This window comes from Dinoponera quadriceps, unplaced genomic scaffold (genome assembly GCF_001313825.1).
Source record: "Dinoponera quadriceps isolate SergipeBrazil2010 unplaced genomic scaffold, ASM131382v1 scaffold2167, whole genome shotgun sequence".
Classification (NCBI taxonomy): Eukaryota; Metazoa; Arthropoda; class Insecta; order Hymenoptera; family Formicidae; genus Dinoponera; species Dinoponera quadriceps.
Window position 1 is genome coordinate 538,126 of NW_014556702.1, and position 23,978 is coordinate 562,103.

The 23,978-nt window shown below is 44.3% G+C and overlaps 1 protein-coding gene across 3 annotated transcripts in view; it reads right to left on the bottom strand.

Annotated features, from left to right (window-relative positions):
- Positions 1-21,160, bottom strand: part of LOC106747983 — a 163,193-nt gene extending 142,033 nt beyond the window's left edge. For all 3 annotated transcript variants that reach the window (XM_014626086.1, XM_014626084.1, XM_014626085.1), the window contains exon 1: positions 20,252-21,160. The gene's annotated coding sequence lies outside the window, so the exon portion shown is untranslated. The remainder of the gene's footprint in view (positions 1-20,251) is intronic.
- Between the last annotated feature and the right edge of the window lie 2,818 nt (positions 21,161-23,978).

Genomic DNA, 23,978 nt, shown 5'->3' on the forward strand with positions numbered 1-23,978 from the left:
GGGGTGGTGGTCAGCGGCCAAGCCGCTCTCTCATCTTAGTGCCAGCGCTCACTCCGGGGAATCCCATCGATCCCGCTGGAGCGGCTTACTCGCGTTTATCGAGGACATAACCGGCGAATCCGCGACTCTCCGCCGGGGAACGGCTGTCCACCGTCGCTCGCAGGAGAGCTCGCCTGAGCTATGTTTGGTTACTCCGCGGCCTTCGGCTACTGCTTTCGCGTTTACTCTAGAAACATTCGGCGACTAGTTTGTAGTGGATCCGAACCGGGGGGCTGTAATATACACGCTCCGAGCGCTACGCGCTCGCCTCTAATTCCCGTTCGCGTATGAGTGCGCTTCTGTGTGTATGCTAATGTCCTCGCCTCTCCTCAGACCCGGGCCTGACACTCGGTTAATTGTTCTCGAAACGCGCGTGACTGCCGTACGGCTGCGAGTTACTCTCTCTCTCTTTATCCCTTCCCTCCCTCCCTCGCTCTTTTTCGCTCGGGATCTGTCGCAGCCAGGTGGATGATGATAAATTCTTTCCGGCGGAATATATTTTTCATCTACGATTTTTCGAAAGGGAAAATACTGAAAAAAAAAGAAATATTTCTCACGCAGTTTTCATCTGTATCTCGATCGCGTCGCGTCGTTTCAAGAGCGTTTAACGGAAAAGATCTTTCAGCCGGCGCGATAAATTTCAAACGTCAGGACAATTTCAGCATAATTTTTACGCTTTCAGCCGCGTGACACGTGTCTCAGTTCGCGTCGTAACCGCGAGCGTGGCGCACGCTCTTCAAAATTAAATTCCACGGAAACTCCAGCGGTGTCTTCCGCCCCGACCTTGAGGGAAGCGGCGCATTATATATGTACGCACGCGTTATCTCAAACAAAAGACGAGCACGACGAGCACGCACGCACGGGCGAATCGAGGGATCGCGCGCGCGCGCGCGCGGTGTCGCGCGTTTTGCTCGCGCGAGATCGCAATCATCAGCGGCATCGAGGACGATTGGCTGATGGTTCTTCACGGGAGCGAAGGGAAGGAACTGCGGGTCTTCGTGGAAAAAGCCCGGTGCATCGGCTACGAAAGGAGCGGGAGAGAGACGAGAGAGAAGAGGGAGCAGGGAGAACGAGGCGGGAGGACGCGAGAGGAGAGGAGAGGATGAGGAGAAGGACACGCGCGCGCGCTCACGCAGAGCGGAGGGAGGCGGACTCGACGTGTGATGCTGGATGAGGACGAGAGCCGAGTGGAATGCACAGAATGCATCCGGCGCACCTGCTTGCAGGCTTCGGCTCTAACTGAGACGGCCGGGACCGCGCCTGCCGAGGAGTCTATCTTCGTGGCCGTGTGGGTGACACCGACGTGTCCACACGCACGTGCACGTACACACCGCGTAGGATTCCCGGAGAGCTGAGGAAGAGGAGAGTTGCACGAGGACGCGGACGGACGAGCGAAAGACGAGGGCAGAAGGAGAAGGAAGTGCTGAGAGAGAAGGAGAGAGGACGAGCTGGGCCGCCAGGAGGTCCCGAAGTTGCAATATCTTTCGAAGCGCCGCTAAACTCTCTCTCTCTCTCTCTCTCTTTCGCTCTTTCGCACACTACGTTACGCTTCCCCGATGGACTTCGGAGCGACACGGGAGACCGCTGTTACTTGGCCGAGAGATCGATTTTCAGTTATAATTGAGTTAGTATCGTTCGTTACGTTAGGGACGAAAGCTCCACGCGTAAGAGGTTGCGATAGGTATCGGACGGATTGTTGGAGTTATTTCAATGAAGCACAACTTTGCGCTCGCGGCGTCGTTCGCGAGCGGAACAGCGTTGCAAAATTCGCGATTCGCGCTGTGATAGCTGTCGGAGCGAGAACAGGGTCGCGTGCTATTAGTTTTCAGGTACAAAGCCTCGTCCGCTGATATTAAAGTATCCGCTTTTTTTCCCCGTTTTAATTTCGGCACAGCCTTTTAGCGGTTCGATATTTTCCGCCGTGACTTCAGAAAGAGCATTCTCCCTCTTCCCCGGTCTTTTTGCGGTTTCGTTGCGCTTTTATCGGAGGCAACGAAGAATCTCTCACAGTGAAGGGTGTCGGACATGTCGATATCGATCCATAGCTTAGATGTATCGGGATCGGCTACGCGAATTGAACCGTAGAAACGTCACTCCGTTTACCATACGATTCCATTCAAAACCGCGTGCGTGTGCGCTCCGAAACTGTTCGCGCTTTTAATAAATTTTCGTAACATTGGAAGAACGTAATTCTTTCAGTACGATCGGAAACGGTTCATTTTTTACAATTGTTTTAACACATGCGAGTAAGTGATAAATTATACGAAAAAAATATTTTATCGTACAGAGTCAATTTTATTTTCCCTTCTAGTAAATATTTTCCAAGGAGTATTGGAGTAGCTATTTTACTCGGATCAAGTAAATATTACTTAAACGGTAGCACTCTTTTTCTTCGATAAAATATCAAAATGTTCTGTACGAAATTATAACGAAAGAGAAAGAAAATGAGAGAGAGAAAGAGAGAGGGAAAAAGAGAGAATCTGGCTAGGGTTAAAGCCGCGCCACACAGTTTTACGTGGCCAAGAACGGAGCTCGCGAGAGAAAGGGGCGTTTTATCTGGCCAAGAGTGAGGCTTATTGACCTGCCGTTAGCCGCCGGCCACTCCGACTTATGGTTGCAGCCTTAAAGCGCGCTCGCGACCTCGAGGTGGCCGACTTGAGAAATCGTGTTGCTCGCAAATGGGGTGGCTTTTAACGGACCGTTGGAAAACTGAGCGTACAAACTGACTACGGACTCTCGGCGCGTTTGTGTACGTGCGTTGAAAATTCAAACGCGGGAAAAGGTAAGTCCCCACAGAGGCTGCGTGGCTCTTTTGAAAAGAGCCTTTTATAGAATCTCAAGGAACCGAAAGACCACGCTTAAACTAATTCATGAATGAATTAGACGCGCAAAATACTGCACTTAATAATGTCCGTAGTATAGTATAAAAAGTAACGACGTGTTCGTTGACAATTACCAGACTTTTTTCAGTGTGTGTGTTTGTAAATAGATATTACTCTAAAATGATAAACGAATAATAATGAAGGAATAAGAAAACTTACTTTATAAAGAATGAAAAAATTTATTTTTATAAATAGTATTATAATACAATAAAATGAATCACATATATGTCCTCAGAAAAATATGCCTGATGAACTCGATGCATTGTAAACATCCTTCATAAATAGAGACATGCTAGTGACATTTTTTATGAAAAAAATTTTTATGAAAAAATCGAAAAAAACAAGCCAGGCGCTATTTTTTATGAAAAAAAATCGAAGATATCCAGATTCTTACTTGAGAGACTCTATTCGCTCCGAACTCGATGCGGCTTCTCGTCGTGATGTCGATGGCGAGTAAAATTCCCCGTTTTCATTATCAAATGTTTTATTAGACGCTTCGCGCATAATATATTACCGTTTATACGAGGCGGTGGCTTTTATCTTGCGCTAAACCTAGTTTTGACTTTCAAACGGATACGCTATCTTATGGCGAAGTTTAGCACGCTCAAATGGCTCGCTCGTAGAAGCGAGGCGAGTCCATCGAAATGTGCTTTTCAGATATAACGTCGATTAAAATTCATGAACCTCATGATAACACGATAACATTCATAATGAAGGATCGATCAACTTTAAAGCGAATCTTCGCGTTTCTCGAAGAAGAAACCTCGGTGGAAACTCGCGAGAGTGCCTGCTCGTCCTGAAATCGAAACAAAAGTCGAACGATCACGACTTTACAAAATAATATCACCTGTCGTGTAAACATGCAGATCTTACGTGCGGCCACTATATTACACATACTCGATTCGATATCATATTTTTCTCATCCGGCACTTCTGATCGAGTGCGGGCTTCGGCGTTCAAACGATAACCACTCTTATCAATTTACATTACACGCGCGTGAGTAATCCAGACTTTCCAAACACGCGAATTACGCTTCAATACCGAAAAGAATTTTAAAAAATCACTAGAAGAGACTTTATCAATTATTGTTTAAAGAATATTCGTTATCGTTAATCGTTATATCGTAAATGTAAATTGCTCGAGAAGACAGGCAGGCGAATATTTACATGTCATCGAATTGCCCCGCACTGAAAAGAAAAGTTCTACCGTTCGAGTGATATTTCTTTGATTCAAGTAAAATAGTTACTCCAATATTTCTTGGCAGATATTTACCGGAAGTAACAATATAATTGACTGTATACAATATTTCCTTCATATAAATAGACATTTACTTGTGCGCGTTAAAGCAATTGCGACAAGAGTTTTCAACAGAGTTGATTCTAGCACTGTTATTTCCTGTGCGTTCGGATCGTACAATCATCAAAGTTTAGGGAAATATTCAAAGCAATTTCTGTTAGAATCTTCATACTGACGTCACCGTCGACAGAGTTCTCGTCTTCGGTTTCGCGCGAGAGGAACGACGGATTCGGCGGCGATCGTCAAGCCGAACGCGCGCGCAGTGGTTCGATACCGTTGCCGATCAGACAGTCGGAGACGCGCGTCGTTTTTTTCCCTGCTCGAAGCCGAGCGGCTTTTAACAGTCTCTGTCCCCTTCGAAAATACACACCGCACGCCACGCTCGTAATAAAGATGGGTCATAAACGCGGCACGCACACGTGCCCCGCATTCGCAGGCGTGGGTGCCCGTTTAATCCGTGGGGACTCATGTTACGAGACCCTCTGTCTCTCTCACTCTCTCTCTCTATCTCTCTCTCTCTCTCTTTCTCTCGTTCGGCCCGACCGGTGCTTTTTACTCACGCGTTATACAGGGTGACCGATGATATCGCGCACGCGACGGTTCGACTAGCCGTGTTGGCCTGCGCGTTCGACTGTGAAAACGAATTGAATAGTTGCGAGAATTGTTTCGGTACGAAGGTACGGTGTATCGGTACGAAGCAAATAGTTTCTCGAGCCTAAAGAGATCTCTACGTGATTAATGTCGTTATCGTGTCCGGTTTTGACAACTGTTCCTTCGAAACGGATTCCTCAAATATATGAGTCAGTCGAAGAGCCAGATTCGACTTTTGAGTTGAATTTAACTTGACTACATTCGAAGGAACAACATTATTCGTCGATCAAGTAGCTGTTGCCGTTGTCTACGATACTTTAACCTTACAGTGGTTACACAGATGACTGGTGTCACCCATGCGCACTGAAATGCATTTCCCGAAAAATACTAACAAGCATCCACCTTGCACCTTCATCATGTATTTATCAGTTAGGGCCTGTTCTTGTCTGTCTTTTATGATCTTTTATGATTGTTACTTCCGTATTGCTTGAAGACACCACCACGAGCGTCACTAATAATTAATAATACAACGTGTTGCTAATGAGGATCGCTAGCCGACATCCGCGCGCAAATATTTGAACAGCGGTTCAGTCGTCAAATTTCCGATCGCGCGTGTCGGGACTTAGGTGTGCTCATTAATTATGAGAATACATTGACACACCATGAAAGCGCACACGTCTCTCGAGACTTCTTCTTTTTCTCTCTCTCTCTCTCGCGCGCGCGCGCGCGAACACGCGACGTAATATATTCTCGTAAACGCCGAACGAGCTCGCGGCGATAATTACGCGTGGCCGACGACGAGCCGCAAAAATCGCGCACTTTAGAAGGCGTTAAAGCTTCGCGCGGGCGCGGCATTTTGCGATCGCGTCGATCGGCCGGCCGAGGCTCATTCGATAATAGCGGTTGGCCTCTCGCTCGTTCGCATTATATATCTTTAAAACGACGTAATTTCGTGCCTCGTACCCGCCAGTTACCGGGGCTCTAGAATCCCGTCCGGCTCGTTCTTCCGCGCCGCGATCCAGCCGATCGATAGCGCGCCCCGGCTTCCGCGATAGTTTCGCACGCGTGCATAATTCGTAATTGGCCGCCGCTCCGGGACAGAAATTATCAACGGCGTCCGCGTTGATCCGCGAGCGGGAAAGATAAGTTCGGTCGCGCGTAATCGGAGACAGTCGAAGAAGAGCGGGGCGACGATACTTTTTCCATTCGATCCGGCAGGCCGCGCGCAATCGCAGCCGCGTTGCCACTTTTGCCAACGACAGGGAGCGACGATTGGAAGGACTAATGAGCTTTGCCCTAATAAGTATCGGAGCTTTATTGATGCTTTATTAATACCCGAGTCGAAATTTCGGTTCTATAATAATTCTGCATTCTATCGATTTGGAAGGACCAATAGGGAATCTTGAGGTATAACACTATCTTGGTTATCGCTATTCAGGTTATTGCTCTACTTAGGTAATATATATATATAAACTTTATGCTATTTTCTTCGTGTGAATTGTCCTTAAAACATGATTTACTTCAGAATGATTTAATATTCGATTAATACAGCATTATATATACATGCAATTAATTTTGATTTTTAATTTTTAATCTCAGCAAACATATTAATAATTATATGACTTACTCAGCTAAAGACAGAGTGTGCGATAAGCAAATATCAAGTAATTAGTATACGTAAATAATAAAAATAATGGGTAAATTAGGGAATCAATTTTTTTTATTCACAATTTTTCCGTTACTGTCTATCGGCGTTGGAATTTCCGTTGGGATTTCAAGCTCTTACAAGGAGCTGGAAAGAAAGAAGCTTTCTTTGTTTGTAAGGGCAAAGATAAGGTTATATTTCTCATAATGCTGTTTACCAATAGAGATTTAAATTTAGATTCGGTACAATAACAAAATCCAAACACAAGTAAAAAAAAAGCGTTAATAGATGCAAAAAAGACCAGACTCGCGATTTAAAGAGCATTATTAACCGTAAAAATCAACATTTCCATTATATTGACACTCAGATTTTAAAGCCTGTAAAATTCACAGACGTAAATTATTTACTATTTTTGATTGGAAGCATAATTAATTACAATTTTGTACTGATGGAGATTTATTCGGCTGGGTCAATATTTCTTGTTGCTTGAAATAATGCAATAAACAGGCTGAACGAATATAATCAGAAATTCATAAAACTATAATTACTCATCAAACTGATGACGGACTCTGAATGCCGGCTTGAATTCCGGATATCTCTTTATATAAGTTTACCAAACGTTCATTAAAATCGGAAATCTGTATAATAAAAGGCTTAATATACCTGGAAAAATATGATATGTCACTATCAGTGTCTTCAGTCCTGGCTTGCCGATACAACATCCGACTGATCGTCGTGGCGCTGACACTCGCGATTCGATCATATACACGTGTTAAGTAACGCGATGTCGATGAGACACTAATTAAATATTTCAAAGACCGGCAGAATATTTTAATCGTCCGACAGGTAATAAATAACGTACCGATACACGTAGTCCGTGATACGCATGTCGCTCTCGCGGCTCGGAACAAAATAAACACTTGGGAAAGTACGCCACGCACGAAGTTAAGTTTGACCGACTTGGAGGATCGCCCGGAATGTTTTGATTGTTGTAATCGCTCGGCGCTCAATGACGCACGGTGACTGTTGACGACTGATGGAGTGGACGGATGGATGCTTTTCTCACCGATTGTTCCGGTACTCTCACGCGTCGTGTACTTCTTTCCGTGATCGAGCGTTACGTTACATTTATACAGAATATTTCGGGCTCTTTCTCTCTTTCTTTCTTTCTCTCAAGCTGCGCTTGAACGGACTTTTTCCCAAGTGCATAATAAAACTATCCGTCTCTCTCTTGAAACATTTAATCGAGCTCTCCTCGGTGTCGCGTTAATTGATACGTGTTTCTCTAATTGAATCGTAGATTCACGCGAATATCAGTGCCACATACTAATATCCAGAGCAGCCAGGAAGCTGGATCGGGAAGCCAAGACGGAGGATGCAAGACACCAGAATGCGGGCAATGATATATAATATATATATATATATTTCCACACAGTTGTACGGATATATATTTCACGTGTATACATTTACACAACTGTCGATAAAAAGATAAACAATGAAGAGAGATTATGAAAAACAAACTTTGCTGTTTTCTACTTATCTCCATTACAATTGTATTTTCCTATTAAACTTTATCGTATTACTTAATATTTGCTTATCCTACATGTTCTACCCGCAGTTAAACAAGTTACACAATTAATATATGGCACATTGGAGAGAATTAAGAATAAAAATTGAATGCAGGTTGAATATTGCGATATAATCGAATATTAAATAACGTGAGTCATTTCCTAAGGACAATTCAACACGGGGAAAAAATAGCATTAAACATATTCATTTATATCATCAAGGTAGGATAATAGCTTAGCGAATATCTCGATATTCTCCGTTGGTCCGTGAAGCTTAATGGAATTTGTAGGGTCAATAGAACCAAGATTTCGACTCAGGAGTGTGGGCTGAAATATCTCAGCAATTTAACTCTCGCTGCCTACATTTGCCGGTTTTTTGGCTTCTCCGAAGACGAGATAAATTAACAACGAATAAATCCGTCGCGGGCTTTCGACTCGTTGGCCCGACGAGTCTGGCGGCCGTGGCACGCCGATTAAGCGCCGCGTGGATCGCGTGGGCAAAGCCATCGGGAGACAATAAAACCGGCGCCTCCGCCAGACGCTCCTGGAATCCGGCCAGATCGCCTTGCGGAGAGCCGCGACTAACGGGTCGTCGACGGCGACAGTGACGACGCGACGTCGTCGATTAACTCAAGTTTAACATATTCGTCGGAACAGAAAAGGAACACGTTCCGTGTGACGCGCAGTTTACTTTAAGACACCCGATATAGGTCTCGGACCGATCTCCTCGCAGAATTCTACATGTAGGATATCGCGCATGCGACGATGTTTATCGTGATATCTGCATAAAATATAACACCCAAGTAATAAAGCCATTTGCAGATACTCCAATTTTGCCCGATGCACAAATATCGACGTTGTTGCATTAATAATAACGTCACGAGTTATACGTGTATATTCTTCACAGGTCGCTATCGCGAAACAACAGGAAGATTAATTACCGCCGTAAACGCTGGATATACAGAGTGAAGTAATAAGCGTTCTTAATAAGTTAGGTGTCGCCGATAGGTTACGTTAGGTTAGGTTTCGCGCGTACGTCTGCGCAGGTGCTCCGCGCTGGTGTCACACGCCATACGTTCTGCGTAGGTGTTATGCACATGCGCATATGTTCTGCGCAGGTGTTAAGCCCATGTGAACACCCGCGCACGCGCAAAGAAACGTGCGCAGAACACGTGCACAGAACATATGAGCAAAACGCGGGCAGAACATATGCGCATACGCAGAACATCGGCGCAGAACATACGCGCACGCGCAGAACACCTGCGCAGAACATATGGCGTGTGACACCAGCGCGGAGCACCTGCACAGAACGTACGCGCGAAACCTGACCTAACGTAACCTATCGGCGACACCTAACTTAAAGGCAAAAAATGCGAAACCTATAAAAACAAAACGTAAAAAAGATGCAAAACGTAAATAAAGAAACGTATAAACGTGTAAAGAAAAGAAAAAAAGAAAAAATAAAACATGGAAACTTGAAACCTTAAAAAAAACCTACCCTAAAAAGCGCGAAACTAAAAAAAAGACGCGAACTTTGAACGCGAAACCTAGACAAGGAAACCTATGCGCGCCACCTATGCGCAGAGCACATGCGCTTATGTTAATATATACATTTGTATATAAAATATATACATACATTTTTTATTTATATCTTATATTTATTTCACATAAAAATTACAATAACCAATATTCCACAGAAAGAGAGTTTAAAAACCAACTGTTCAAACATCAATTGTTTTAAATGTCAAACGGTTTCTATTTTCGATGATAATATTTCCATTTCGTGAAAATAATCGTTCACTCGGAAAGGAGGTCACAATAATACTTAAATATTTCAATACTGTCTTTTAACTCAGAATGCATATTTATTAACCGATATTTCAGTGGCTTGTCACCCATTTTCCTGAGTACTGGATTCACTAAGGCTTCGATGCATCCTAGAATTTAACCAATCTCGATCCCGATATCGTATTCCTATATCGTATCAACGGTCATCATTTCGAACATTTTCTGCGAACGTAAATCTCTCTCTTCACTTTTTCATGGACATTAATAAAATAATTTTATTCTCAGGTGGTCGATAAAATAACTTTATTTTCCGGAAATATTCAAGGTTATTGTTTCACCTTTTACATCACGGACACGTCGTTTAACAAACACGTAAACAACACACAACGCTCCTCGCGAACTTGGCCTGTTAAATAATCGAAGATCCGATACGTGAGACGAGCGCTTCGTCGAATATATTCGCGCGTATATTTCGCTAACGTTCGACGCTCTCGATACACGACGCGAATCAATCGCGCTCTAATTTCTCGCCGCGGGAGATTTCCCTCCGTTGCGTGCGCCGTGGCTGCGTGCGTGCGTTCCCACCGATGCGCGCGCGTCTCTTCCCGCGGGCGAGATGCGTCCCTGGGCGATTCCAAATGCAACGCCGACCGCTCATTATCGCCGGCTCGCGCGGCTGCCGCCGTTCGCCGCGGCGATTAGCATTTTCATACGGCTACCTACCAGAGCGACGAGAAAACGCGGCAGTGATTCATCGAACGAGTTCTCCGACCGGCGCGACGGAGACTAGCGCCGGGAGGAGGTAGATAGGTAGGCGACTCGTCCGCGAGATCGGATCGCCGGCAACGACGAGCGGAGGCCTTCCGTTTTCTCTTCCACCGCCGCGCCACCCTTTAGTTCCTCTGACCGGCGCGCCCGAACACGCTCGCGAGGCCGAGCACGTGCTATAATATTTTCTGATATCGCGGCTCGCGCGACGATGCTCGCGCCCGATTGTAATCCGCGACGGGCTGATAATTTCGTTCTTCGGTGTGCGCAGAACGTATAATACGTTCGGACGTGTGTGTGTGTGTGTGCACGCGTGGAGTTGCGCGCGACACGCGTGCCGCAGATCGCGCGCGAATGCGTGCGTAAATAGCGCGCGTTACGTAAGTGAATTGTTGTCTGTCACCGAATTGCAGGTCGCACGGCGCATCGGCAAACATTTATTCGCGGCACTTTGCACTTTACGCGATTGATTCTGTGTGATGCAAATGATAGTGGGTGGGGGGAATCGGTTGCATATTCACGATCAGAGTAACATTCAGCGATTGACGCGAGCCGAATTGGGCAGATGCGTCAGTCCGACTCTAAAATTCGCGCTCGATCGAGAAACTCGTCGGCCTGAAGATCGACGGGGAAAAATCGCGGAATCATACTGGCACGGCGGTGAGAAGCTGCTCACTCTCTTAAGTAGATTCAGTGAAATGTCACTGTTTGAATAAGTAAAACAGTATTGTACCAATAAGCAGTGAGTATTCCTTTATTTTTAGCGAACACTTTCACTTGGCTCTTTTTTTCTTCTTGCGTTTCACTAATTTTTACCAGTTAAATATTCACCGCAAATCGCCGATACGTGTCTTGCGATAGTACATATCGTATATGCATTCAAATATATATCGTATTTGGCGCAGTTGATACGCCGACTTAAGAGCTAGAAGTTTCCAGTTCGAGGTTCCCACCAGGATAAGCGTGTTTTTCAAATACGATGTAAATTAAATCAATTGAACGTAATTAAGAATATTTCAGGCAAAATCGTTGACGATATCTTAAGGGAGGGATTGAGATAATTGAGGAAAAAAAAATAATATCTTTCGCTGTTTCTGCAATTAAATTCCGCCGATGGAAACAGTTGCCGCCGTTAACAGACTTTTGCTGCGAAATTTTACTGATTTGCAGTGCTATACTTATAACTATGATCACTAGTGACTATTGGCTGCTTCTCAGTGATAATATAATACACTGATTGCACTTTAGAGAGCAATGTCATCATGCAATCGCCCACTTCTGCCGTATACATAACTAAGAACAATGGGAAAATTATGTTAAGTCATCGCGCGCTGGCAACAACACGCCGTCGAGAAAACGCATTTCTCGTGCTATTAGTTAGAATCTAATAGCAATAATGTCGATACGACGACGAATATTGCCACAGTTTCTTTTTCTGCCCGTCTAATGTGATTATGCTAATTTTCATATGACAATGAATAACACGATATCGCGCGTATGTCGCGGAAAAACTCATCTCTATGATAAAGCGATTTGAGAATCGGCCGGAAATCTTTATGTCGCGAGCCGGTCGAGGAAACTCCTCTGAAAAAATGACGTCCCATCACGACTGCTCACCGATCGATCCCCAGCCCTCGTATACTTTTTTTTATATCGCCGACGGAAGTCACGACGCTGCGAACGGCAACGTTCGAGGGAGAAATTTCGCACTATTCGATGACAGATCGCTGCCTCATCGATTATTGAAGTATCAACGCGCCTTCCTGTATGTATCGACGAATGCTCGGCGAATATTTCCACCGAAAGTAACGGTGGCTAAATGAGACAGAGAGAGAAAAAGAGAGAAGTGGGGGAGGAAGAAAGAAAGAGAGAGAGAAAGAAAGATGGAGAACGCGTCGCACGTAGAAATCCAGTTTGAGATTCTCGTCTTGGTTCACGGATGGAAGTTCGAGATCTTATCTCCTTTCGCGGCCATCGCGCACGAATTGTGCATCCGAAGCGCGTTTCATGTATATTCATCGTGCGTCTTTACCATTATTGGTACTAATTACGTAATTGGTGTTTATGCAAATCCGTACGAACGGAAGTGCATTTAATCGTCGTTTTGGTTAAGCACTCTCCCGAATACCATGGTCGCTGACGCGCGAAGACGCAAATCATCGTCATCGTCGTCGCCTTAAGTCGTCGTTGTCGTCGTCGTCTTCCGTCGTCAAGGTCGGCAATACGTGCAGATACGGTCATTACTGTTATCGCTATTGTGCGCGCCTCGTACTAATCAACGCGAAGTTGCTGGATCACCGTTGCGAAATAAATCGCGAGTAAAAGCGCGCGCGGTGTGGTTTGATCGATGCGTGTCAGTTGCGAGTCGCAGATACGCAATTGCGTTTAAACGTCATTTTTCTCAAGACGGATTTCTCACAGGTAGCTCTATGACCAGTGTGACCAACCGTCCCGCGATTTTCACAGCACATTCCGGCTCTCATTAGAGGCGTCCTGACAGAACTCTAAGCGGGACCGCCATTTATCTCGATGTTTCACTTAGCGAAAAATAAATAATACAAAATATAATAATAAGTTGTATAAAGTTCATTCGTCTCCGTAAAAATTGCAAGCACGTCAGATGAAAGATCTCTGTCGTATACAAACAGCATCTAAAAACGCCCAACGCTAACGTCGAAAAGAAATATTACATAATTCTAGTAAATATTCCCACAAATTTACAACCATTTTACACTTACATTCAGTGATTCATTTACAAATTACGGTATTACTGCGCTCAAGTAAATAGTTATTGCATATATTTATTACAATAGTTATCACGAAAATATATTTAAATTGATAAAAATATTACTTAATTTAAAAGACTGAAAAATAAACAATTAGGTTTACTTGATTCTAGCATTTTTTTTCTGTGTAATTATCGATCGATTCAAGTTGATTTTCATCAGCGTATTGATCACTAGACATTACGAGGGTTAACTTCCCAACTATTAAGCTCTATAAGTACACAAGTTACAAGGAAGAGAATTTCGGCAATGTTCCCCACACCATAGTTCCCCTACTCTTTTATTGTGAACTGAAGCATAGTTGTCCATATATCGAAGTTTAATTCCTAATTCCCTAATTTAATTTCTCCCTCCTTATTCTCCTCTCATTGTGTCTGAGCCCTTACTCCTCGGGAAGGTAACGCGATCGCTCCGAAGATTCGAGTTTTCCGCGCCGAGGTTCAATCGAACGTAACATACCGAATAACAAGATTTCATTATCCTCCGGTCGATCCGCGACCGGTCCATCGATCGATGCCCGACTGACGACGTACGCTCTCCTCGTCATATACGTTCCGGAATGATCGACGAGCTCGAATTCTTAGCAAACGGAAGACAGTATTCGTAATGTTCCGTTAGCCTCGCTCCGATAGATTTCGCGTACACGTCCGTCCGGAGAAAGTATAACCGCGTTCATATCATGCGCTCCCTCCTGTCTACATCCCCTTGCCGCTACGTTAAACTTATCTGAAGTTACCGCAGGAAGATCACCACGCTCCGGTAGCTCGACGGCAAATTACCGTGGCTTCGATTACCATCGCGAGTGAGTGCGCGCGCGTGTCGCTTCGCGTCGAGGAGGAATAAGTTCCCGAAAAGCGCTCCGGCGTGTCACGATTCTTCCCTCCCGCCTCCTCCGCGTCCCGCAATCATCCTCTGTACGTCGCCGCTCGGTCGCGAGCTCCTTTCTCTCCAATATACCGACGACGGCTCTCTCGTTCCCTCTCGACTCCCGTCCTCCCTCTTTCTCTCTCGTGGCGTCGTATCTACGGGTCGTTGATATCCCGCCTCGTGTTTTCTCGGATAACGTGCGTGCAGCGGCGGCCGTCTGCCGCGCGAAACGCGGCACGCACCGCGCGTCTCGCCGCTCCGCACCACGTCGCTGCGATAATAATTATTGACAGATGCGAGCCGACTAATGCGGCTTTCGTCTAGCTAACTCGCGACGGCGTGTTTTACTGACGGAGACGCGCAGTCAGACCGATAAAATACGCGCGAGGAATCGCTCGGAAATTTGCGCCCCAATTTCCGCGATAACCGAGTGCATCTCGCGCTCTTACAACGTTCCGATCGCGGCGAAATTGCACGCGGGGATACACCTGGCTGCTCCAGATGAATCCAGTGATTCCTAAGACGTGCTGGTGCGTGCAAACCCCGTTTCGAGAGATTATATTCGAGTAAGGATGTGCGGAGTAGAGACGGGCGATATAGTAAAAAATATTGATACTTCAGATCGATATGTATCGTAAATAAAACTATTGATACATCAAAAATATCACACATAAATACACCAATAATAATAAAATTTTCATGCAACTTTCTCAGAATTTAACCAATCGAAATAAAGAAAACTAACCCCAAGTTTCGTAAACTTTGCTCTGATCGGTCAAATTTCAACAAAGTATCTCCCACGAATTTCTCGTCGTTTTTAGAGACACACGAATGTCGATTAAATTGAGATCTCGGCACGTTGATTAATATCCGTTAACTCGAGTGTCTCGTTGTTGCCTGACGTGTCGAAACTCAACCACGATTAGACGCGTAAAAAGATAAACGCTGATCTAAATGTGCAATGTGTAGATACAGACTTCTGTACATTACTGAACTGCTAACTCCTATGAAATACATAGTTCCAAAACATATGCCATGTACACTCGGAATTAATGATTTGTTGATTAGGCGCTATCACTTCATGCGCCGTTCCCCGCCAGCCGTCGGCAGCCTATCGCGCGTCTTATCATTATTGACTGAGTGCGAACCGCTGAAGTCCAAGACATTGCGTCAATAATAATAGTAAACAATAACACGAAAGCGTCCCTCCCAACTCCGCAGCGTCTAGTCACGAATCATTGATTCGGAGTATATATACGTCGTATAAGTAGTATGACATTTACGTCCGATTGATTGTAGGCATCAGTCATATTACACTTATCCACCACCACTCTTCTTCTGTACTGCTTACGTCAGGCATGCAATACATACTTTTCGAGGTCGATTTTTTGATACGGTATACAAGGAAGTTAGCGGTCTACCAACATATAGAAGTCTGTGGTAGATACTCGCATGCTATTCACCACCGCCTGATGCCAATTCCGTATCGTGAATAATTGAAGAGCCCGAAGCAATACGTGCTAAGCCCCGTGAGACGAGAGACCCCATGGGCCTCGTAACTTACATGTATATCTACTAATATAGGTTCGATTATCATGAACCCGCCCAAATGAATTTTATCACGTCATTAAAGTATCAACGAACGACAAATAATACGTATTTCCCGAGGTCAGAGTCGTATGACTTTTACCGCCGATCCTGCAATTCAGAAGACGCAGTAGCGTGCTGCTCTGCAGTTTCCTGAGTCTTTAATAATGTTTATGACATGCAATCTCGTCGCGACTTGCGTACATTTATCTTCCTTTCTCTAACGGTAAAATGTGAGATATGAGATATTTTGCGAGCGAATGACGTCGAACAAATGCGAGTGTGTGTTCCTTAATATCGGTAAACGGTGGTACAAAAGATTGATGCAACTGAACAAAAGTACGTCAGGTCACACATTTCCGGGATAAATCAGTCATTAAAGGGAGAACGTCGACACCTTTGTTAAATACACGCGCGACCTACAACATCGCATACACCATCGTAACTCATTCAAATTCCTTCAGATAGAGAGAAAGAGAGATGCGTTTTCATTGTGAATTCGGAACACGAGCGCAGCGAGCAAACATAATTCTTTCACGCCACGTCACGAACATAAATATTCGAATTTTTCATAAAGAAGAGCACAATATAAATTGGACCGCTTTTGAAATTACATTGACACGGATATCGACAAATCCGTGCGAAAGCGAGACAGAGTTTATTGAGATTATGAGTATTAAATCCTTTTAAGTTTATTGAAAACAATATCTTGGCCGAATACTAGAGTCAAGTGGTACGCAATAGAACTAGTAAAGAATTGAAAGAAAATAAAGAATTCAGGGTCGTTACTATTGGTCCTGACTATAAAATATATATACCAGATACAAGCCGTAGATCAAGGTAACAGAGCATCGAATGTTTTACTGATGAAAGAATAGTAGGAAACACAAGGCACGTACTGGGCCGGTAAGCCTTCGCACGTTATTTACATAGGTTCTCATAAAACATACAATAGGATTATCACAGTTTGTTGCAGTATCTGGGGGATAGGTATTAAAAAAATCATACAATATGCAACTGCAATTTCGTAATGCATCCACAAGAAGTCACTTATGAACTAAGACTATAACCTATACAATGTTGATTAATTATAACAATACGTAGAAAAAGCAAGTAACATTAACTTCGGAATATTCTAAAAACAAAGTAAAAAAATAATAAATTGTTCACTTGAGAAATGAGTCGTCTCTAAGAGAGAGAGAAAGCGAGAGGGAGAGAGAGAGAGAGAGAGGGGAAGAGAGAGAAAGAGAGAGCACAATTCCGCGAGAAGGGCAAGAAAAAGAAGAAAACGACGAGAGTGGAACGTCGAGTGATTAATCGTGCCGTTTTCTAATTACAACATTGATTTTCCGCGAATTGTGAATATTAATCATAGATTAGCGCACGTTTGAAGTACCTTCGCATCACCGCATTATTTCTCCTTAATATAATGAAATCAGGGAATTATTAGTTAAAGCTAAACGCCAAAATGTAGTTATAATGGCGTTACATTGACATTATTTGAAATCTACCTCGAATCCTCGCCGCTGCTTAGAGCTGAGTACAACTGATAATTTAGGGATAAATATGACAATTTAATTATCATTTCGAGGCTTAAGCTCTCCGCGCGTAAAAGTCGCAATTAACGTAAACGTAAATCAGCATTCGTATTTAGCGATCAACGCTGGAAAAGCAATTATTCAATCTCGATATCGAATGTGGTAACATTTACAACGCGATTTTTATTGCATGCTCTCGACGAACGAACGCGATAATAAAAAAGAGGAATTATTTTTCATCGCGGTCGTTAAATGGTCGCGCGAGAGAAATTCTGCGCAGATAAAACGGATATATTTTCCGCGGCGAATTCTAGCGAACTCTTGTGGCTAAATGAGTACGGGGAAAAATTAGAAAAATCGGAAAATAAATAGAAATAAAACTTCCAATGTCGTGACACGGCTTCTCAGTGGCCGAAAACAAACTTCGAAGCTGTTCTTCGTTATAAGGATCACGGCTGCACATACACACACAGGCAAGATAAGGCTGCTGCCTTCTTCTCGCGTTTGTTTTTCCGCGATAAAAAGCACCCGACGAATCATGCAACTCGCGAAAACGAATAAACTCCCTTGCGGCTTTTCATCTCGCAAACACACCGACATGACCGTAACTAGGAGAGTTCACACCCGTAGCACGAATCTAAATCCCTGATCCTACCTCGCGGAGTTACACACGGTGATGCAAAAGTCCTGTGACGAAATCAATACAACTGATCAACGGAGCGAATTTATTCTCGTCACAGAGTATAAAAGCTTAATCGAAATTAGATTTTATTATTGATTAATTGAATTTTCTTTACACATTTTATTTTCTCCTTTTTCTCTTTCATTTTCCTTACTGTAGACCAAAGGGATTATATACCGTTAATAAAGAATGTGAATAAATAATAATTAGTCCACACCGCGTCGACATATATAATAATTCTAAAATCTTATCAACAGAGTTACAAATTATAAAAATAAATTATAAATTAAACGAAAAATAGATATATGACTTAAGGGATATGTGAGGGAACTTCGTCCTACGAAAACCAGCGTCTTGTTACGAGAAAAATCGATCGACGAACATCGGACGATCCATCTAACATAACGCAGGAAAAATATTATGAGAACCCACATATTCTCTCTCTAAATGCAATTGTCGTAATGCAGCCACGAAAGTAAATTCGCTCGCGAGTAAATTAAAGTTCAACGTGCGGTACGTGCGAGCGAGCTCATTCATAGAAAACCGCCCGCCGCAATTTGCATTATAGCCATCTAATTTATCATATGCTTCGTCATTACTTCGAGCCGGCTCGCGGAATAATAGTTACCTACTAATTCGCGGAGCGTTCTGAAAAATAAGAACCAACGAACGCGTATTCTTTCGCGAATTCACAAATTCGAAATAGACCATGTGCAAAGTCTCATTAGTGGTGTAATTATATAAGAAAGGAGGATTTAACGATCATTATGCGTAATGCTCAGAAGTTCTGGAATGAAGCTTTGAGAACACACGAATGGAAGTGACGAGAACTACTCGATAAATTTGAGAGCGTGCGATTTCGCTGAAAGAGAAATTTAATTTCTAATTTAAAATTGCTCAAACGAAGGATCCCATCGGAGATATATTCTGCACAACGATGATTTAGACATTCATGTGTATAATATTTCAAAATTTATTGCTACGTCGCATTATTAAATCGCTGAATTATACGTGTGAATAAAAATACGTTCACGCAAACACAGCAAGTTGACAGGCCGTGATTGTGGCTTGTATAAAAACGTACGTGACAAAGATAAATAGCGTTCGACCGCTACTGTTTTCAACATACACCTTGCATATCGCGTAATTTTTTCAGTGTTTACGAATAATCATCGAATAAAAATGTTATATATTCAAGCTTATACTTTCTTAATCCATAATAGACGTAGCACTGTTTTTTTCGCACTCGTTTTGCTCAATTATCGATACGCTTGCATTCACTGCACACGCTCACAGAAATAACTTGCGAGCGAGTTTGCTCGCGGAAACGTTGCGACGAAATATCAACGATAAATTCTATCTAATACTCTTAATCAAATCCACTCGCGACGTGCCTAAGTGCATTCACAATAAAGCAGACGAGCACGCGTGTTTTTTGGAGCCCATGACTTGATGTTTCAAAAAATTGCAAACGCTCGCGCTTTTCCGTAACGCGTTAATCGTGTCTTCAGACGTAAACCGACTCCGATATGAAAAATAAAATCCGTATGTAGGAGTTACGAATGTTTGGAGAATATCCGGATGCCTCGTCACGATAATGCGTATCGATTCATGCGAAATACACCTCGATACGTCGATAATTCATATGGTGGTGCAATTGGAATCGTAACAGGAGACGCAAGGAAAGGTAAAGGCTGATGAAAGAATTCGCCTGTTTCTGAAATGATTGAATACACGAGCGCGCGTATGAATGTAAACATGAATGTAGGACAGTGCATAAAAGAACGTCATACTAAATCTAATAGCACAATGGTACGGCGAAGTCGTTCTCTATTCTGAAAATTTGCGTGACAAGCGTGCGCAACGATATTGTGTTTGCGAAAGTGGACAATACAAATCGCCACAGTGGATCTATACTCGCCCCCGCGCCTAAGATGGCGCTATCGTTAATCACATTCGCCGAGTAGCAAATTTTGCGCGAGTCCACGCGCAGTTCACTCAGAAGCTCATCGTCAAGATGCGATTTATCCCGCCCGATATTAGATTGTTCAAACGTCCGGGAAAGTGCCGTTTACCCTCCCAATCGGCTGACGGGGAGAAGAAGGGGGAGATCTGCACTTTTGTTTAGAAACTTCAGCCTTCGATTTCAGCGCGAGAGAGGCTTGGAGCGCAGGGAAAGAAACAAGTAAATCAAATGCCGATAAAGTTGCTCACCTTTCTCGAACGCCTCCAGCAACGAATCGTCCTTCCGAGGCGTCCGCTCGCACTTCCTCTCGCGCACCAGCCCACTGCAGCGTGCAGTTACCGGTGCAGTCCGCTCCGGATAAACAAAAACACAAACTCGCGACTCGTTCGATCCCCTTCTCTCCGGGGTGATGTGTCTCTCTCGCGCGCGGCGGCGGTATCACTCGCGCCGATTCTCCTTTTTCTCGTATCTGTTCGCGAGAAAACACGCGACTGGAGCGAGCGAGACGACGAACGGCGGCCACGAAGGAGCGAGCGGGGAGAAGGAGAGGCAGAGAGAGAGAGAGAGAGAGAGGGAGAAACGCGTACCGAGCGCGCACGGATGAGAGACGGAGACCAGGAGGAAGAGAGAGAGAAGGAGAGGAAAACGGAGACAGGCCCGCGAGGAGAAAGAGAGAGGGAGACGATGGGAATGAGAAAAAAGCGAGTGATACTACGCGAGAAGCGGCGTGATAAGGAGCGTCGAGTTTCCTGCACCGCGAACGGGCCGCGATTCGCGCGTCTGTCCGCCGAGTTGGATCAATCCGCCGACGATGAGAGGACGATTCCACCGTGACGATGTCCAGCGTGTTGTTGTTGGTCGCTGTCACATAATACTCGCGTCCCGGAGTCACCGGCTCGTGGCGCGAAAAACGGAGCACTCCGATTCTCGGAGGACGGGCGCGCACTCGCTCGCTGCAGCGGTTGCAGTCTTTCGCCGAGGTAGAGAGATCGTCCTCAACCTCCTCCTGCTCCTCCTCTTCCTCCTCCACCGGTATGTTCCTGCTCAGGATCCGATCGAGCAGGCACTGACCCCACGAGACGACGTCGGAGCGAAGGAAAGGGTGAGAGAGGGACGGAGAAAGAGCAAGAAAGACAGGGAGAGGGAGAAGAAGTACGAGGAGGAACGAGTGGAGAGCGCGAGGGAGAAACGGGAGAGAGAAGTCGAGAGAAAGAGAGTGAACAATAAATAATACCGGAGGGAAGATAGAGAGGAAGGAAAGAGAGGGAGAAGGGAGGAAAAGGGAAGGAAGAAAAATAAGGCGTGACGGACGGAGGCGAAGAAAAAAAGAAAACGGAGGAAATGGATCGCGACGATTGCAACAACAACAGCGATCGCGCGATTTACCAAAGTCCTCACTTGCTGCGGTGCGACGACGTTTTTCCCGTCGCGGTTCGAGAGACACGCGCGAAACGGGCGTGATCGACACGAGGGGAGAAAAGAAGAAGAAGTCGAGGGGGAAAAAAAGAGAGAACGCTCTACCGCTTGTCGGTGCGCGCACTTGGCCTTTCGAGTACGTGCGTCCGGAGGCGCGCAATGTCGTTCGAGATATATCGAGAGACGTGATTGACGGCAACGGCGACGATGCGCGGCGGCGCGCTCACGAAGGCAGACGTGACAGCGCGTCGCGCACGCCTGTTTAGAATATACTGAATATATTTTGATCGGAGCGCTCCGCCGAGAGCTCGGCCGCACCGGCGCTCGGCGCGCCTCGGCCGTAGTCGGCCGCGCTCGGCCGAGCGCACCAACCACGACGCTCGGCCGGCCGTCGACAAGGCCCGCGCCCTCACTCTGTCGCCAGCTATGCACCGTGTAGGTCGATGCACCGCGCATCGCTGCTGCTCGCTCTTCTCGGTCGCATCGCTGCCACCTGTCAAGACACGACGGCCTGCCACGCGTACCGTCGGAGCTCTCGCTCATTACCCACAACGTATGGAATCTACGTGTAAATAACGTTCTCTGTATCGCGCGTGTGCAGACTGCACACGGTTTATTTTGACACGTGTAATCTTCTTATGGAAGATTCATGCGAATGGATTCGTGGCGTTCGAGCAAGTGTTACGTTTCCAGTTTTACTTCGCTTGTAAATCTCTCTTCGCACAAGTGGAGTTAATGGGGTAAAAGATTCCATTATCAGGGTTAGAAGGAAATATTCCGATCGAATGTATCAATGGAAAGATTCTTTTATCCTTCTCCAGATGTCCATGTTACTTCACATCAATATTTAGACGCTGGTTACAATATTCAAATTTTTCCGGGCATTTATATTTTATTGACGAATTAAGTCTTTCTTATTGGTCGAAAGAAATATTGTTACGTGATTGTTAAAGCCTTCTAAAAAGTACGGATATTACCGAGCTTCAATTACCAAGTGTATAATCTTATATCAAGTTCCAATAATCGACTTATAGAGTATAATATCGTGCTCCTATTAACGATCTTTTAGGTGAAATTGACGTTAGACGCACCTGAGAACTGTCACTGTGGTAATCGAGTTTTCCCACCTCACACAGGACAGTACCGGACTCGGTAAATTACACATATGAATTGAACTCCATTACCAATATCTCTCTTTTCCTCATAAACAATAATTAGGATATATATTTTATCGCTCCGATTAAAAATATAATAACATTGAAAATAAATCCAATTAATTATCCAATTAAATCCAATTAAAAGTAAAGTAAAAATATAAAATTGTATTTAGAAACAGCATCTCAATATTACGCAAAGATATGAAAAAATGTTCACGAATCTTTGCATGCTTAGTATATTCAGCTAGAGAAGGGACAAAATTAAAATTAAGCGATTTGAAAACATATTTTAATTGTAAGAAAAAGTTTAATGTCTGATAAATTATATATGAATGCTAATACTTTCAATTATCAGAATAAAATTCATCGTACTATTTTCGATTACCTTTTTATAATTAAAAAAGAAAAGATTAAGTTCTATCGAGTCAGCCTCGACAATGGAGACTTTTATTCTGCTGGTTTGGTTTTCCATCTCCATCCAAGGAGAATATATTATATTTCAACCTTTACGAGAAATGATATTCACACGATATATGCCATTATAAAAATATTACACGGTTCGTGTGGTAAACGATACGTTAACCATGCATTATTAATCGTGGTTATCGACCACCGAGGGCCGTAAAATGTATCAATTTTAACCAGACTGCGGTTCATTTAAAAAGCACGTTGAAACAATAAAACCATGTCCTGCAGTGTTATTAGTTTGACATTCGTTCGCACTCCGGGAAATTGTGAACTCTGGGAAATTATTTAAAACGTAGTTAAAGTTCGAAGTGCTTAGTCGCTTTACAAACGCGAGGTACTGGCGAATCGTTCGGGCGTATTTCACGATCCTGAAATTTTATTCGAGACTACGTTAATCTCACCCGATTTAAAGTAAGAAAGATCTCATTGCTCGACGAAGCGTCTCTGCTAAATATAGTTGATATCACAGCTGACAGTTATAATTGATAATTCGATGGTTGCGAATCGCAGCTGCATATCGGAAATACAGAAATTCTGATCTCTCCAGAATTTGTTTGCCCGGCCCGATCTTATCGAACGTTAGCGAACGTCAACGTTATTCTGATATCACCGTATAAAGGCAACGACGTCGAAGCATTGTCGGGCATGCACGTTCGCGTGTATACATTATGCAAATTGATTCCATCGATTGGCCGCCAGACTCGGCGCGCGAATATAGACTTGTTGCACGTTTCAGTAGCTCTATTCTGGCCTCTGGAGCGTGCCCGTTCTGTAACTTGCATTTGCTACGCAATTCCAGAAAATAACGTCGTATTAGGAAAACAACAAGCGTGACAACTACTCTTCCAGCAACGTCCGAAACGTCACTACCGCGTTACACTCTGCGAGGGCTTTTCGCAATACGATCAACTTGCTCTCTCGACTCGAGCGAGTT